This window comes from Nicotiana tomentosiformis, chromosome 7, assembly GCF_000390325.3.
Source record: "Nicotiana tomentosiformis chromosome 7, ASM39032v3, whole genome shotgun sequence".
Lineage (NCBI taxonomy): Eukaryota > Viridiplantae > Streptophyta > Magnoliopsida > Solanales > Solanaceae > Nicotiana > Nicotiana tomentosiformis.
The window spans coordinates 366,022-385,696 of NC_090818.1; the positions used below are offsets into that span (position 1 = coordinate 366,022).

The 19,675-nt window shown below is 42.5% G+C and overlaps 1 pseudogene; it reads right to left on the reverse strand.

Moving 5' to 3' along the window:
• Positions 1–7,815: 7,815 nt before the first annotated feature.
• On the reverse strand, positions 7,816–10,889 carry LOC138895064 (uncharacterized; annotated as a pseudogene).
• Between the last annotated feature and the right edge of the window lie 8,786 nt (positions 10,890–19,675).

Consider the following 19,675-nt stretch of genomic DNA (forward strand, 5'->3'; position numbering starts at 1 on the left):
TCGATGCCAAACCTACACCACTATTGAGTAGCGAGGATGGTCGATGCAGTTTTACCCAAAAAGGTCGGGATCGATTTCCACAGGGAGTTAATTGATTTGGAATTAGGTATTTATCTAAATCTAGATGTGTGTGTTGTTCCTAATTGCACTTCCAAACATGATGGTGTTGATTCTACTTCTATTTCTATTGTATGCTAAGATTAAAGCTAAGTACAATATTTTTGATGATAGCTTTCAAGTGTTTAAAAGGACTAGGGTCGTGACTTCCGCCTAGGTGGATATCTAACGGGTATCAAGAATCTAGGGCGAGTTTGATTTGATTGGGGTCGTAATATAGCTATCACACCCAAGAACTCACTCTATACCTCTCGGTAGTTTGAGTGATTTTGCCAAATTTGGCTTTCTCAAGTCCAAATGGGTATTCATGAAATACAAGTGATATTAGCTCAAGTCGGGTATTATTATCTCTAGGTTTAACCCTTTTTATTGGGGCAATCAATTTCTTGAGTTCACCCCAATTCCTTGTTAGCCTAGTTTTCCTAGACTTAGTCCCTATTTCTCAAGAAGAGCCTAAGTCACAAAGGCATGAATCAGTGTTTGCAACCACTAATTCTACATATTCGAGCATAAACTAGGCTAAATATCACTAACTCATAAACAATCAAACCCTAAAATTCAAGACCCATTAAATACCCACACTAGGGTTGGGTCACAACCCTAGCTCTGGGTCTAACTACTCATAATAATAGCAGAAATCAAATATAAAGAGAAGATATAATCCATAATACTAAATTAAAAGATGAAAATCTAATGTTATAAGGTAAATCTTGTACAAAATTGCCCAAAAGGGAAAACCTAGCCGTCTCACGTACTCAGCAAAAACATAACATTCCTAAAATTGACATAAAGATCTATTTATACTAAGCTGAAATTTTCGGACAAAAATACCCCTGCAAAAGTTTCACGGACGTGCAATTCTGACTGCGGTCGCACACTTGCTTTCGCGCCCGTGTAATTCTGATCGCAGTCCGCGTTTCTTCACATCTGGACCTGGGCTGAACCTTGTTTCGCGGACCGCGTAATTTCCACCGCGGCCGCGTAACTTTGACGCGGACTGCCCTTCTCATTTTTGCTTGAATTATGCACTCTCTGAACCTTAGCAACCGCCGTCCGCAGAATTCCCATCGCGGCCGTGCTGGTACTTTCGCGGTCACATCTTCTTGTCACGGTCCGCGTTCATATTTATTCCCAAAAAACCATCTCTTTGATTCTTCATATCGTGGACCTCAAAATAACGGCCGCGTCCGCGTTGATACTTTTGCGGCTGCACTTTTTTGTCGCGGTTCGCGTTTCACACTTCTTGGCCCAGTCTTGATTTTTGTTCAAGTTTTGTCTCCTTTATGAGTTGATTATGGCTCCTTTGGCTCATTTTGAACAATCCCTGCAAACAAGCATATTAAGTTAGTTTCCGAAAATACCTTCATGCATTTTTGGCCCAAAACACAAGTAAAAGAGAGTAATTAATAGGCTAAAATCCCTACTTATCAACTCCCCCAAAACTTAAGCTTTTTCTTGTCCTCAAGCAAATAAGGTAATTCCCACCTCCACAAGAAAAAAAATGGATATTTCAGCTGGCCTAAGGTGACTTCATCAAGCATCAATTGGGACTAACAATTAGCCTCAACACAAATGAATTATCAACAACGTCATGTTATGACCTTTTGAGTTCCATAATTCTAATGTGACACTAGAGCATCAAGAGTTGACTCAATTCATCAAGGAAGCTCGCTCTCTCACGTAGGTCATTATGGATCCCAAACTCCTCCTCCTCTATTCTCCATGAGCAAATCCCACTTTTTAGAATGTAACACTCAAAACAAAGATTGTGAATAAGTGCGCTCATCACTCTCAAAAGAATGCCACAAGTCCGGCTCTAAGTACCATAAGCTTGCCACCTATGTAAATTACCACTAATGTAAGCTCACTCAACTTGAAATCATATAGGGCTTTAGCAGGGATGTAATGAAGGCTTTTGGATCAAGGTAGGATATAACGAACTATGATGGTTTCATTTTTCCTTAAGCACTCCATTTTCTTATTTCGGCTCATACTTTCTTGACTCTTTGAGTCATTTTTCTTCTTCCTTAGGGGAACTAGAGAGACAAACCATCACTCTTTCTTACTCATGACAATCATTTTTCTTATTTTCTCATCATTCCTTGCCTTTCATCATTATATTATTTGAATCCCTTCAACCTTCTCTTTCTTTTTGACATATTTCTTTTTGGCTTTACTTCCTTTTCTTTGCCTTTTCTTTTCATCAATTCTTTTTTTTTTGGAACCTTTTATCACTTTCAATTTTCTCGTCTCTCCCCCAAACTTATGCTTTTGCCAATTGTTCATCATGAATGCTAAGGAAAGATTGGGTGCCAAGAGAGGGTCATTATAAAATGGATAAAGTCTTGTAATGTGGCTATTGAATGAAAAAGGCTTAAGCTCAAAGGGGTTGACTAGGGATATCATAATGGTAGGCTACAGAAGCTTTCAAAGTTCAAATTGAACCAAGGAGAGCCTACAATCACTTCTCAAGTCGAGCTACACTTAGAATTTCACCTAGACAAACATGCAGGGCAAGTTCTAGACTTATTGGTATGGGACTTGGACTTGCAATTCAATACCTCACCTCTCAAGCTACTGGATTGTTAAAGAGAACAGAGTCGAGGGCCCACAACAACCCTAGCTAAGATTGAAGATCACAAATGGCTCAAAGAAATCACTCGATGATTGTTTTAGTCAACTCAAGAGTCTAAAGGTCACAACTAGAGTTATTCTTTGTCAATCAACTTGTCTCTAACCATGAGGTCGAAGATAAATATGTTAGTACCAAGTGAAGCCTTCTTGAGACACTTTTATTCATTACTACTATATATCAAAGCAAAAAGAAAACAGACTCAATCTTTTAAGAAGGTTGTCACACCATCCATCATTGGGAAGAGCCACCCGGTTCACACAACATCCACCTTAGGAAAGAACCGTAGCATTAAGAAAACCAAAGGCTTATTGATCACGCAGAATGTAAAAAGAAGCTAAAAACTCAAAAATAAGCTACTAAAGGAAATAAGAAGCTAAGCTATTAAAGAAAAATACGAAAGAAGTTATGAAGTAAACTACGGAAAGTGAAATGAATATGTACAATAATGGAGTAAAACGAATATATACAAAATGGAAATGAATATATACATCGAATGGTAAAGTTATATACATACCAAATGTGAAAAATAACGAAAGTGAAAATAACGATAAATAAAGGTAAAGAAAAATAGTATCATAGTTATTACATACAAATGTGCATAGGATCAAGTTATTACATACAAATCTGCATGGGGTCAGGCACATGAGTGGGGTCCTCGGACTGCATAGGATCATCAGCTCCTTCCGGGTCCTCTAATTGGATCTCCAAATCCTCTGACTGGGGGACCACAAATCCTCTAACTGGAGCTCTGTCTGCCTTATACTCTGCTGCCTGTGCTGCTGGGACAGTCTCCTCCATAAGCAAGTCAAGTGGGATATCTCCAGTAGAAGTGAACTTCTCTACCTCCCTCTTTAGCTTCTCCACTGACTCCTTTAAGGCCTAAGTCTTTCTCATAATCTTTTCCTGCTTGCCCTGATCCTTGATCACCTTGCCATGAGTATTCCAAATCTACAAGATCTTCTTTTGGTCGTCCAGGAGCTTCTTCTGGTTGTCCAAAAGCTCCTTTAATGAATCCTCCACTGATGGAGGTACCTGAAGCTGTGCTAGGGCTGACTGTGCTGCTAATGCACTGGATAAGACAGACAGCTTTGATGTAGCTGCCTGCATCCAGTTATTGATGTTAGATAAGGTCTGAGAAACCCGCAGTGCAGTCTGGGGGTAAGTAGAAGATGAGGGCACAGATAGTGGCACAGTGATGGATGGCTCGGACGAAGGAGGAGGCATGGCAGCTGAAGGTCCCTCTGCTGTGGAAGGCTCTGACCTGATGGCCACTACCATTGGGTCTTCAGACTGGCCAGTGGAGGTAGTGGCTTTACCCTTTGCTTTAGGGTTGTTCAGTCCTTGGAGGCTATACCAGGAGAAAGGTTTCTTCGGCTTCACCTTCGTGTCATAGTGCCTCCCTTCTACCCCTTGGTCCTCGAGATACATAGTGATGAAGTTGGGGTATGGGTAGGACCTTTCTTTTTTTCCGGTTGCTTTAGAGATGTGGTGGGACATGAGGTTCCCCACATTGATTGGATACCCCGCCATGATGGAAGCTATTAGGATCGCCTAGGAGAGTGGGATGACACTATCATGCTGGCTAGGATCAAGCCGGCTGCATACAAATGTGCACCACCCTTTGGCTTCAAAGCTGAGGGTGTTTCTGGTTATTGGGACTCCAGCTGTGAGCCAGGCCGGTGTTGTCCCTGAGATGGCTATTACTTCCGCTAGCCAAGGCCGGGCTGCTTCATATAGGGCCATCTTCTCCAAATACTGTACAACTTCCACATCCTCAAAACCGGTATATTTGTTCAAGGTGTCATCATCAAACCGTATCTTTAAGTCCGTACCTTTGTCACAGTGGTGCCCTTTTTGATGTGGGCAACATTTGCGTAGAACTCCTTGACAAGGTACTCATTAGCATCCGGAACCTTGCTGGTGAAGTACTTCCACCCTTTTCTCTCCTCAAACTATCTCTTGATATTTGGATTGTGAGGAAGGAGATCTCTTTCTATAAACTGTCGCTCAAGGGTGAGCGACCTTTAGGGCCACCATTCCCGGAATTTGAGGTATGCTTTCTCGCACATGAATTTATCTGACCACACCTCGGGCTTCCTTGATCTATCAAGACCACCCACATTGGTATCACCCCCTCTCCCGTCATACGGGACCTCGTCATCCTCATCTACATTGATAGGAGCAGCTGTTGAGGCCGGAGTTGCAGCAGGTGGGGAAGATGGCTCTGATGCCTCACTACCTCCCTCTGAGCTATCAGGCGACCCAGAAGAGGAGGTAGCTTCATTGATTAGGCGGTAGGGTTGTGATTGAGCCTCTTGTTGAGGTTGTGTAGATTCTCCCTCAGAAATCTCCCGGGATGGGAGATATTCACTTGTGTCTGATGATTCGGCAGGAGGTCTAGTGAGGGTTTTATTTTTTGCTTATGATTCTTTGAGCTGCTAAGGGCAAAGCCTGTTTTCCTTTTCCCCAGTCTTGGGAGGATTCTGCCCTCCCTTTTGATTTGTCTGCTCCTCCACGAGATCGCACCATTTTCTGCAACACACAATTAGTGAAAGATAATTAGAATTGGGGTTCAATCATGCCTTAAAGTAGTATACATGAAATGAACAACAACGCTTCTCAAAATAGGGCATCGCAGACCGTGAAAAAGTGGACGCGATCACGGAATGCCCATCGCGGACCGCAAAAACGTGAACGCGTCCGCGAAGAGGTCAGGTTTAGACTATTGACTCTCTGATCTTGGACACACACGGACCGCGAAAAATTAGATGCGGTCGCGAATGACCAATCGCGGACCGTGAAAAAATGAACGCGGTCGCGAAAGCAATTAACAGACTCTTTGAAGTTCACAAGTGCGGACCGCGAAAACTTGAACACAGCCGCGAAGGACCAACCGTGGACCACGTAAAAGTGACTGCGGCTGCGAACTCTTACCAATCACTCAGTAACTAAAAGTTAGGGTAGCGCGGACCGCAAAAAAATGAACGCGGCTGCCTACCCTTTCACGGACCGCGTAAAATGGACCCCAGCCGCAAAATTCAAATAAGATCGGTACTAAGAACACTAATAACTAGGGTTTTCACTAAGTGTGCAAAAAGTAGTTCAATTAACCATGCAAAGTTACTAATCCCAGCCCCCATTAGGCATATAAACACTACCCACATGTATTTAAGTATCAATTAAGCATTAATTTGAGATCATGGCATGCATCTAACCCAAACTAAAAAGAAAAATTAAAACTAAGAGAAAAGAAAAGAAAAAGATAAAATCACATCATGGAATTGAACATACAAGTTGTAAAATTGTAGTAGGAAATGAACTCTTAATGTGAATGAGATGCAAATTGAGGGCAGGATGAGATGAACAATGCTTTTTGTGCGGTGAAATGTAAAATGTTTAAGGAACCCTTATTTATACTAATCAACTATGGAACCCACCGCCTTACCTGAGCACGGCCGCGAAATTCTATCACGGTCCGCGCTATGTTACCTTATGTAGACCAGCTTCAAGCACATGGGCGCGGTCCGCGGAATATTGGCCGCGGCCGCGAAATTTAACGCGGTCCGCGAAAATTGGAACGTGGCCGCGATCTATGAAGGATTTGTTTGACAGTCCAACTTCAGAGAGTTGGCATTTTTCTCTTTTCAAGTACGCGTCCGCGGACAAAAATGTACTACCGCGAAATGCTCATGCGGACCGCGAAAGTTTGGGCGCGGTCCTCGAACTTCCAACACCCTATCAAAATCCTGCACTGCACAACCAGTTCCTACATACACTTCACAACCAGTTAGTCCACAACAATGCCTAATCTAAGAAGAAAATTAAAAGAAAGAAAAACACATGGGTTGCCTCCCAAGAAGTGCCTGATTTAACGTTGCGGCACGACACATGTTACCATCATCATTTGAAATGGATCAAGGACACCACGTGGCTATCATCAATATTGCCAAGGTAATGTTTCACTCGGTGCCCATTAACTCTAAAGATTTCACCATTTTTGTTTTTCAAATCGAGAGCACCAAACGAAGTTACATGCACCACTTCAAAAGGGCCACTCCACTTTTACTTGAGCTTTCCCGGAAACATCCGTAACCGAGAGTTGAATAGAAGAACCAAGTCACCCTCATTGAATTCTTTGTTCCAGATATATTTATCATGTAAGTACTTCATTTTGTCCTTATACAAGGACGGGCTGGAATAAGCATGGAACCGGAACTCAGCAAGTTCATTTAGTTGCTCTACCCGGAGATTGGCTGCTACATCCCATTCAAGGTTCAACTTCTCCAGCGCCCACATGGCCTTGTGCTCTAATTCAACCGAAAGGTGGCATACTTTCCCAAATACCAACTGGTACGGAGACATACCAATTGGAGTCTTGTAAGTTGTACGATAGGCCCCTAAACCATCGTCAAGTTTCCTTGACCAATCAGTCTGGTTTGCATTGACAGTCTTGGATAATATGCTCTTGATCTCCCTGTTGGAGACCTCAACTTGTCCACTAGCCTATGGGTGATAAGAGGTTGACACCTTATGATTGACACCATACTTAGAAAGTAAAGTGTCGAAGGCTTTGTTGCAAAAATGAGAACCCCCATCACTAATGATAGCCCTTGGGGTGCTGAACCTTGTGAAGATATTTTTCTTTAAGAAAGCCACCACACTCTGTGCCTCATTGTTGGGCAAAGCTACAGCTTCAACCCATTTGGAAACATAATCAACAACAACCCACATGAACTCACAAATGGCCCCATAAAGTCGATGCCCCACACATCGAAAATATCAATCTCAAGAATAGTGGTGAGGGGCATTTTATTCTTCTTGGAAATTCCACCAGCTCTTTGGCACTCATCACAACACCTAACAAGCTTGCTAGCGTCTTTGTACAAGGTAGGCCAATAGAATCCATAGCTTAGGACCTTTGTAGCAGTTCTCGCCCCACCATGATGCCCACCCTAGGGCGAGGAATGGCAAGCTTCAAGAATACTCAACTGCTCCTCTTCTGGAATACATCTACGGATAACACCATCATTGCAAATCTTGAAAAGATATGGCTCGTCCCAATATTAATCCAAGCTGTCCCGTTTGAGATTCCTCCTTTGGTTAGAAAAGAGCTCACTCGGGATAATGCCGGTCACAAGAAAGTTAGCCACATCCGCGAACCAAGGTATCCCATTCAAAGACACGGAGAGGAGTTGTTCATCCGGAAACGAATCATTAATCTCGAGGCCATCATGGGGCCTCCCCTCCTCTTCCAAGCAGGACAAGTGGTCCGCCACTTGATTCTCACTCCCTTTTCGGTCTATGATTTTCAATGGCAAACTCTTGTAGAAGAAGAACCCATCTCATCAACCTAGCCTTAGATTCCTTTTTGGTCATCAAGTAACGAAGTGCCGCGTGATCGGTGTGCACAATCACTTTGGCACCCATGAGGTACGGCCTGAACTTTTCCATGGCGAAGACAATGGCTAATAACTCTTTCTCGATCACCGTATAGTTGACTTAGGCGTCGTTCATTGTTTTGCTTGCATAATAAACCGTATGAAATATCTTGTTGATCATTTGCCCCAAATTCGCTCCTACTGCAACGTCGCTAGCATCGCACATGAGCTCAAATGGTAAGCTCCAATTGGGTGCGGTAATGATGGGAGTGGTAGTCAATCTATACTTGAGAAGCTCAAAAGCTTTCATGCAATCATCATTAAACACAAACTTTGCATCTTTTTCCAACAACTTGCACAAGGGGTTCACCACTTTTGAGAAATCCTTGATGAACCTTCGGTAAAACCCCGCGTGACCAAGAAAGCTCCTCACTCCCTTGACGGAAGTAGGAGGAGGGAGTTTTGAAATCACTTCAATTATTTCTTTGTCCACTTCAATACCGTTCTTTGAGATCTTATGGCCGAGGACAATGCCCTCCTCGACCATAAAGTGGCACTTTTCCCAATTAAGCACTAAGTTGGTCTCTTCACATCGGGCCAACACTTTGTCAAGATTATCCAAGCATTCTTTAAATGAATCCCCCACAACACTGAAATCATCCATGAACACTTCGAGGAAGTCCTCCACTATATCCGTAAATATTGCCATCATACACCGCTGAAAGGTAGCTGGTGCATTACACAAACCAAATGGCATCCGTGAGAATGCAAATGTGCCATACGGACAGGTGAATATGATTTTCTCTTGGTCTTCAGGTGCAATGAGAATCTGGTTTTACCCGGAGTACCCATCCAAAAAACAATAATAAGCACGCCCGGCAAGTCTATCCAACATTTGGACAAGAAATGGCAATGGAAAATGATCTTTGCGGGTCACTTTGTTCAGCTTTCTATAATCCATGCGTACCCTCCAATCGGGAACAGTTCTAGTGGGGATCAACTCATTTTTCTCATTTGTGATCAAAGTCATACCCTCTTCTTCGGGACACATTGTACCGGCAAAGTCCATGAACTATCTGAAATGGGGTACACAACCCCTGCATCTAGCCATTTAATTATCTCTTTCTTAACGATGTCTTGCATGGCCTCATTCAACCTCCGTTGATGTTCCACGGATGGTTTGGCATCTTCCTCGAGTATGATTTTGTGCATGCAAAAGGCGGGGCTTATACCCCGAATGTCATCCAAAGTCCATCCTATTGCTTTCTTCCTTCTTTGAAGAACCGCAAGGGTGAAATCTACCTGCACTTTAGTTAAGCACGAAGAAAGAATAACAGGTAATGTGGAACAAGGGCCTAAGAACTCATACTTGAGGTGTGAAGGCAAGGGCTTCCACTCCAATGTTGGTGGTCCTCGATTGAGGGCTTTGTTGGCGGAGTCTTCTGGTTCTCAAGGTCCAAGGAAAGTTTACGGGGTCCATATGTGTAGGATCTCATTCCTTGCAAAGCATTTGCACATTCTATCAAGCCTGCCTTCTCATCATCCTCGTGATTCAACAACACAGCTTCTAGAGGGTCTTCCACATTGATCATAGCACTCGTGTCATCAACAATCACCTCTGTCACAAGATCCACAAAAGAGCATACTTCATTGCTATTAGGATGCCTCATTGACTTGCACATGTGGAACACAACCTTTTCATCGCCCACCCGGAAGGTGAGCTCCCCAGAATCCACATCAACCAATGCCTTCCATGTTGCTAGGAAAGGTCTCCCCAATATGATTGGCACCTCATAGTCAACTTCGCGGTCGAGAATCACAAAATCTACGGGAAGAATGAACTTGTCGACCCGAACTAGAACATCATCAATAATCCCCAGCGGCCTCTTTATTGTCCGGTCTGCCATTTGCAAACTCATGGAAGTAGGTCTTGGTTTCCCAATACCCAATGTCTTGAACACAGAGTATGACATCAAATTAATGTTCGCTCCCAAATCACACAAGGCTTTGGCGAAATCGGCACTACCAATAGTGCATGGAATTGTAAAGGCACCGAGATCTTCTAGCTTTGGAGACAAGGAATGCACAATGGAACTCACTTGATGTGTCATTTTGATCGTCTCACAATTCATTGACTTCTTCTTTGTTACCAAGTCCTTCATGAACTTGGCACATCCCGGCATTTGTTCTAGAGCTTCAACCAAAGGCACATTGATGGACAAACTCTTCATCATATCAATGAATCTCTTGAATTGTTTTTCATTGTTTTGCTTTGCAAGCCTTTGAGGATACGGTGGAGGAGGCCTTGGAAAAGGGGCCTTGGCTTTGGGAACTACCATTTCCAGTATGTCTATCACGTGTTCCCTAGACGGGTTCACATCATTTTGTGTCTCCTCCACGTTGTCATCAATGTCTATCCTTACTTCATCATTCACATTCTCATCATTGGCTTGGATCTCATCATCTTCTTGCACAACCAAATCATCATTCACAATCTTTCTTGGATTGGAGGTACATGCATCTCCACCTCTACTGCTTCTTGTGGTCACCGCCATAGCATGGCATGTATTGTTCCCACCCTTCGGATTTACTACTGTATCACCTGGTAGTGCCCCCTTAGGGCGAGTATTCAATGCTTGAGAAATTTGACCCATTTGTACTTCCAAGTTACGGATAGAAGTATTGTGGGAGGCTATTTGGGCATCAGAGTTGGCATTTCTTTCCATCATTTGCTTGAACATACTTTCTATCTGCCCCATCTCATTGTTTGAAGAACTTTACCCTTGAGAAGGATATGGAGGCGAGTTGTTAGGTTGTTGATACATCGCGGGCCTTTGAAAGCCCGACCCCCGATTGCCTTGGTTATTGTTGCTCCAACCGCCTTGGTTTCCATTGCCTCCCCAATTGTTATTATTGTTGCCACTCCAATTGCTATTATTGTTTCCTCCCCAATTGCCTTGTTGATTACCCCAATTTTGGTTGTTGTTCCCCCAATTGTTCGGATTGTTGTTGTTGCCACTATTCCAATTCCCTTGGCCTTGGTTGCCCCAATTTTGATTGTTTCCTTGTGATCTCCATTGTTGATTTGGAGCATTGCTCCATTGACCTTGGTAATTATTGGCATATAAAACTTCCTCACTTTGATCATTATAAGAATCGTCTTGATTATAGCCACTACCACTCTGCTCAAATTGATCTTGACTGCTTTGCACTTGTTGACCACGTTGTCTTCTCTTGTTGACCATTACATTCACTCCTTCCATGGCGTTTACTTGCTTTGGCCCATGAACCTGCTGAAGCTGAGCCTTTGCTAACTGGTTCATAGTAGTTATCAATTCTGCTATGGCTTGTCCGTGATCATGACATTCCTTGTGAAGTTGAATGACATTAGGGTCACCCTCAAGAACATTTGCCCAACTTTGCCAAGCTAAGGAGGTGTCCGCCATCTCATCTATAATTTCACATACTTCTGAATATGGCGTGTTCAGGAAGTTACCCCCTGCCAGTTGATTCACCACACACTGGTTGGTTGTGTTGATACCCCTATAAAATGTTTTATGGATCATTGCTTCAGTTATATTATTGTTGGGGCATTCTTTTACCATTGTCCGATACCGCTCCCAGATTTCATGTAAGGGTTCATTTGGCTCTTGTTTAAAGGCTAAGATCCCATCCCTCAATGTTTCCATATGACCCGGAGAGAAAAACTTTGCTATGAACTTCTCAGCTAACTCATCCCACGTGGTGATGGAATGGTTGGGAAGCCTCTCAAGCCAATCTAAAGCCTTCCCTCTAAGTGAAAATTGGGAAAGCCTCAATCTCAAATCGTCCTCAGATACATTCGTCTGCTTGCTCCCCCAGCATGTGTCTACAAAACCTTTGAGATGCTTATACGCGTTCTGATGTGGAGCTCCGGTAAAGAAACCCTTTTGCTCCAATAGAGTCAGCATGACATTGGTTATTTGAAAATTGCCCGCTCGAATCCGGGGCGGGACAATTGCACTTGCGTAGCCTTCATTGGGTAGCACCCGGTGTGCTTCCCTTGGAGGAGGTGGGGGAGGGTTTGGCATGTTGTCATGAGGCGGGCGGCCTCTTCTTTATACTTGAGGTTCTAGGTTGACCTCATCCACATCATTTTCATCTACCTCCTCCCCCTGAGGAATATGTCAGAGAGCTTCATTATGAGCCATTTGGTACCTAAAGTAATTGACACACAAAAATTAAAAAACGGAAGGAAAGAAAAACAAAACACACAAATAGTTTGATAGATAGCGAAAACCGTCTAACTCCCCGGCAACGATGCCAAAAATTGATCTGTGCCAAACCTACACCACTATTGAGTAGCGAGGATGGTCGATGCAGTTTTACCCAACAAGGTCGGGATCGATTTCCATAGGGAGTTAATTGATTTGGAATTAGGTATTTATCTAAATCTAGATGTATGTGTTGTTCCTAATTGCACTTCCAAACATGATGGTGTTGATTCTACTTCTATTATATTGTATGCTAAGATTAAAGCTAAGTACAATATTTTTGATGATAGCTTTCAAGTATTTAAAAGGACTAGGGTAGTGACTTCCGCCTAGGTGGATATCTAACGGGTATCAAGAATCTAGGGCGAGTTTGATTTGATTGGGGTTGTAATATAGCTATCACACCCAAGCACTCACTCTATACCTCTCAGTAGTTTGAGTGATTTTGCCCAATTTGGCTTTCTCAAGTCCAAATGGGTATTCATGCAATACAAGTGATATTAGCTCAAGTCGGGTATTACTATCTCTAGGTTTAACCCTTTTATTGGGGCTATCAATTTCTTGAGTTCACCCCAATTCCTTGTTAGCCTAGTTTTCCTAGACTTAGTCCCTCTTTCTCAAGAAGAGCCTAAGTCACAAAGGCATGAATCAGTGTTTGCAACCACTAATTCTACTATTCGAGCATAAACTAGGCTAAATATCACTAACTCATAAACAATCAAACCCTAAAATTCAAGACCCATTAAATACCAACACTAGGGTTGGGTCACAACCCTAGCTATGGGTCTAACTACTCATAATAATAGCAGAAATCAAAGATAAAGAGAAGATATAATCCATAATACTAAATTAAAAGAAGAAAATCTAATGTTATAAGGTAAATCTTGTACAAAATTGCCCAAAAAGGAAAACCTAGCCGTCTTACGTACTCAGCAAAAATATAACATTCCTAAAATTGACAAAAAGATCTATTTATACTAAGCTGAAATTTTCGGACAAAAATACCCCTACGAAAGTTTCGCGGCCGCGTAATTCTGACCGTGGCCGCACAATTGCTTTCGCGGCCGTGTAATTCTGATCGCGGTCCGCATTTCTTCACATCTGGACCTGGGTTGAACCTTGTTTTGCGGACCGCGTAATTTCCACCGCGTCCGCGTGAGCGACTTCTGCGGCCACGTAACTTTGACGCGGACCGCCCTTCTCATTTTTGCTTGAATTATGCACTCTCTGAACCTTAGCAACTGCGGTCCGCGGAATTCCCATCGCGGCCGTGCTGGTACTTTCGCAGCCGCATCTTCTTATCTCGGTCCACGTTCATGTTTGTGCCCAAAAAACCATCTCTTTGATTCTTCATATCGCGGACCTCGAAATAATGGCCGCATGCGCGTTGATACTTTCACGGTCGCACTTTTTTGTCGCGGTCCGTCCACACCTCTTGGCCCAGTCTTGGTTTTAGTTCAAGTTTTGACTCCTTTATGAGTTTATTATGGCTCCTTTTGCTCATTTTGAACAATCCCTGCAAGCAAGCATATTAAGTTAGTTCCCGGGAATACCTTCACATATTTTTGGCCCAAAACACAAGTAAAAGAGAGCAATTAATATGCTAAAATCCTTACTTATCAGGCGCTCCCAATAGTGCAAGGGATTGTGAAAGCACCGGGATCTTCCAATTTCAGAGCCATTGAGTGCACAATAGCACTCACTTGATATGTCATCTTGATAGTCTCACAATTCATTGATCTTTTCTTTGTCACCAAATCCTTCATGAACTTTGCATAGCCGGGCATTTTTTCCAACGCCTCAACCAATGGCACATTAATGGATAATCTCTTCATCATGTCAATAAAATTCTTGAATTGGTTCTCGCTATTTTGCTTGGAGAGCCTTTGAGGGTATGGGGGAGGAGGCCTTGGCATTGGTTCCTTGGCCTCTGGCACTACTTGTTCCGGTATGTCAATCACGTGTTCCCTAGACGGTTTCACTTCTTCTTGAGTCTCCTCCACATTTTCATCAATATCAATTCTCACTTCTTCATTAGCTTGAACTACATTGCTTGGGATTTCATCTTCTTGAATCACTACATCATCATCCACATTTATTCTTTGGTTTGAGGTTGTTGCCTCCCCACTTTTTCCACTCCTTGAGGTTACGTCCATGGCATGTCCCATGTTGTTCCCACCCTTCGAGTTCACCACCGTGTCACTAGGTAGTGCCCCCTTAGGACGAGTGTTTAAAGCTTACGAGATTTGCCCTAATTGAACCTCCAAATTTGCTAATTGAAGTATTGTGAGAGGCTAGTTGGGCATCGGAGTCGGCATTTTTCACCATCATTTGTTTGAACATATTTTCAATCCGTCCCATCTCATTATTGGAAGAGCTAGAAACCTGAGACGGATAAGGAGGCGGGTTGCTTGGTTGTTGATACATCGGGGGCCTTTGAAAGCCCGACCCTCAATTCCCTTGGTTATTATTCCAACCCCCTTGGGTATTGCCTCCCCAATATCCTTGATTGTTTTCACCCCAATTACCTTGGTTGACTTGATTATTCCAATTGCCTTGATTATTGTTATTGTTCCAATTACCTTGATTGTTGTTACCACCACTCCAATTACCTTGGTGGTTTTGATTGTTCCAATTTCCTTGATTTCTTTGAGATCACCATTGTTGTTGATTCGGGCCTTGAGAGTTATTTCTTTGCCCTTGGTAGTTGTTCACATATTGCACTTCTTCCTCTTGCTCATTGTATGATTCGTCTTGGTCAAACCCACTATCATCTTGCACAAATTGTTCCACATAATTTTGCACTTATTGACCCTTTTTCCTTCGCTTGTTCACCATCATGTTGACACCTTCCATTGCATTTACTTGCTTAGGACCTTGAACTTGTTGAATTTGAGATTTGGCTAATTGATTCATTGTTGTAGGTCAACCCGTCAATTGCTTGCCCATGATCATGCAATTTTTTATGTAGGTGAATCACATTTGGATCACCTTGAGGAACATTAGCTCTACTTTGCCATGCTGATGAAGTATCCGCCATTTCATCTAAAATCTCACAAGCTTCGGCATATGGTGTTGTCATGAAATTCCCACCGGCAAGTTGGTTGACCACGCATTGATTGGTAGTATTGATCCCTATGTAGAAGGCTTGTTGAATCATAGCCTCAGTCATGTCATTATTCGGGCACTCTTTCATCATAGTACGGTACCTCTCCCAAATCTCGTGAAAATTCTCATCGGGTTCTTGCTTGAATGCTAGAATCGCATTTCGAAGAGTAGCCATATGCCCGGGAGAAAAGAACTTGGCATTGAATTTTTTCGCCAATTCATCCCATGTATGGATAGAATGGTTTGGCAATCTTTCTAACCAATCCAAGGCTTTCCCCCGTAGAGAGAAGGGAAATAGCCTCAACCTTAGAGCATCCTCGGAGACGTTGGTCTGTTTACTCCCCCAGCAAGTGTCCACAAACCCCTTCAAGTGTTTGTATGCATTTTGACTCGGAGCCCCGGTGAAGAATCCCCGTTGCTCTAGCAATGTGAGCATAACATTGGTGATTTGGAAGTTGCCCACCCTAATGTGGGGCGGGACTATGGCACTTGTGTATCCTTCATTTGGAAACACCCGTTGTGGAGCCTCTCTTGGTAGAGGTGGGGGGAGGGAGGACAGGAATATTGTCAAGAGGCGGTCGGACTCGCCTATTTGCTTGAGGTTCAAGATGAACCTCATCACCTTGGCCATCGTCCACTTCCTTCCCCAAGGGAAAGTTTCCGAGAGGATCATTGTTGAGAGCCATTTTTGTACCTACAATCAATTCACAAAAAGGTTAGTAACCCGGAAGGAAAAGAAGACAAGTCACACACAAAACCAAATATATAGCTAAATCTGTTTTTAGCTCCCCGGCAATGGCGCCAAAAATTGATGTCGCTAAAATTCACACCATTGATTGGGATTGTGAAGCGGTCGATGCAATTATAATTACCCAACTTTGAGTCGAGGTCGATTCCTTAGAGAGCTTATATTGGATTAGGTATATACTTAGACTAGGTGTATGACATGCCTAAAATGCACTTCCACATACTTGGTTGTTTCTTTCTACTTCTAAAATTTATGCTATTGTTTGTAAATGTAAAGCTATAGAACAATATTTTTGGTGTTGTTGTTTTTCAAGTTTATAAAAGATCTAGAACTGTGACTTCCACCTAGGTGGTTACCTAACGGGTTGTGGGCTTTAGGGCATATTTCGTTGGTCGGGGTGTAATATAGCAATCAACACGTGATTACCCACTCGATACCTCTTGGTAGTTAGAGTGGTTTTGCCTAATTTGGCTTTCTCAAGCCCAAATGGGTAATTCACAAAACCGTTGATATATGCTCAAGTCGGGTCTTACTATCTCTAGATTCAACCCTTTAATTGGGGCTATCATTTTCTTGAATTCACCCCAATTTCTTGTTAGCTAAGTTTTCCTAGACTTAGTCTCTCTTTCTCAAGTAGAGACTAAGTCAATTAGGTATGAATCAATATTTGCAACCATTAATTCCTAAATTCAAGCAAGAACTAGACTAAATATCATACACCCAACCTTAAACAAAAACACCAATTAGGTAACCACACTAGGGTTGGGTCACAACCCTAGCTAGAGATTTAGTTACTCATAGGCAAAAATGAAGAAACTAAGGAAGAAAATAAGATTAAACTCATAATAGATGATAAAGGGATGAAAATCCAATGTTAAAATGATAAACTAATACAAAGTTTCCCAAAGCATTAAAGGAAAAACGACTATCTACTTTCTGGTGTTCAAACTTGACCTAAATTTGACAAAAAGAACTATTTATACACAGCTGAAATTATCGAACAAAATTGCCCCTGCGGAGGTTATGCGGCCGCACAATTCGGTATGCGGTCCGCACTTTGAAGCTGGACTTGACAGGATGGACTTCTGCGGCCGCACGTATTCAGATTCTGCGGACCGCACATTTGTGAGTGCGGCCGCACTCTTGAATTTGAGCTTGACAGGAGGGACTTCTGCGGACCGCACATATCTGAGTGCAGCCGCACTCTTGAATTCTGCGGCCGCACAATAATAGTGCGGTCCGCACTTCTTCATGGACTCAGAATTCCATCTCTATGAACCTCATCTTCTACGGCCGCACAATAATTGTGCGATCCGCACTTTGCAAAGGAATTCTGTCAGAGGTCCTTCATAGTCTACGGCCGCACTCAATATTGTGTGGTCCGCACTTTGCTCATTTTTTGCTTGGTTTTAGTCCTTGTCCAAAAATACTCCTTCTTGAGTTGAATTTCATCATTTTGGCTCTTTTTCCAATGCTCCTGCAAGTAAGCACATTTTATCAGTTTTCAAAAATACCTTTAAGTATTTTTGAGCTAAAACTAAAGTAAAAGAATGCAAATAAGTAGTCAAAATCCCTACTTATCACCTAACCAGTCACGGTCTCGATCCTCATCGATGCTCTAGAATGGAGCCTTACTAGCCACGGGCAAGTTTTATTAGTCCCCCTCGATAGAGTCGGGGACTGTACAGACGCATGAGATGATCGATGGTGAAAGGACACCTTTCGATTTTATTTACGAAGAAGCGGAGAAGAATTACTATCCTCCAGAAAGAGGGATGGATTTGACCTAGGGTCACCTCGTACCTCTTACAAAAGTGATGATGACCGGATCCAAAGGGCCCAACGTGAAGGGATAAGTGTAAATACTTAAAAAAACCTCCACATGGGTAGTAATCGCTTCCTCGGTCAAAGGAACCACCACGTGCTTATCAGCCTAGTTGCAGTCTTCATTGACCTTGGAGAGGAAGCTGTCGGTGATCGAGCATATATATCTCGAGACCGGTTCACACCGACACGGTACCTAGGAAGTTTTCTCGACCTTGAAATCGGCACCGATTGGGCACCCCGTAGGAACGAACATCTTCAGAGGAGGTTCTGGTGTCGGTTCCTCAGTAGCAGCAGATGAAATGTTTTCCTCTACAGCCGGTCGCGAGGCAGAGGGAGTTTCTTTTTGGGGAATAGACTTTGAAGTCTTCACCATTTTCTTGATATGTGAAGGAAATAGAGGAAATTTAAAGATTAAGTTAGATGGTAAAAACAAATCTGAAGCTCTTGTTAAAAGATTTCAGAATAGCCAAAGTTTTAATACTAGAAAAGTGTTGAAATTTCTAAGAAACAAGAGTAGAGAAGATTTGGATGTAAAAAGTTTGAATGAACGAAGAAGGAGATATTTATAATTCCCAAATGACGGTTCAAAGCCGTAAGTGGCCGACCAGCGGCTGACGAGCATTTAATGCCATGATGATGTGACTAACGCGATGTTTCATTCAATTTGTCATTTCTGACGAGGAACACCGAGGAGAGATATTGGAGGCTCATATCATTTCTCGTCGATTATTCTCCAAAAAACGAGGGGACTGTCTGTATACGGTCGAAGTCGAGCTCAACTTCAACTTGGTAGATTAGGTTTGGAACATGGCGACCACGGACTGAAGATCAACCTCGAGTTTCACCAAGCTAGAACCCGAAGTCAAAAAACGTGCCTTCGAAGAAAATTGAGTCTGGTGTCGACCTTAGCCTCGAACGAGCTCGAGGATAACTAACAGAAGACAAAAATATCCACGACTGGACGGATATTATGGCGAGAATCTAGGCATGTATCAGTAAAGAATGGGTAATCAGCGAATTAAGAGATTTTTACCTTTTATAGAAATGTACCTAGAATAGGACTCTTCTACTATATAAAGGGGGTTTGATAATTCATTAAGAACATTGTAACATACATCCCTAAGCAATATACTGTTATTTCTAGCTCTTATTATCCCATCATTCTGTTCCGGCATCGATTAAAGCATATTTGAATCAGGGGTGATCGACCTTCAAGGCTAAGATTGTTCAACTTGTGTGGTTTGCATTTACCTTTTCATCGTATATTTCAATATTAATCTGATTTCTCATTTTGAATCAAGTTAGATCACGTATCCTTAAAATCACGTATAAATTTAATTGTTATCCGATTTTGAGGGTAAACACATAGTACAGTAACCTTCAATATTAGCATATATTAGCACCAACTCACTCTTTTACCTCCAAGATTTGAATTCAATACCATAAGAGAAAGAAGTATGATTCTTTTTATGAACAATTAGCATGTTACAATAAATACAATCTCATTCTATCTCTTGATCAAGAAGGTGTTGTACAATTTCACCATCCGGCATGGATGGTGAAAGACATTGACATTTCGTAGCAAATATTTTATCAAAACGAAAGATAG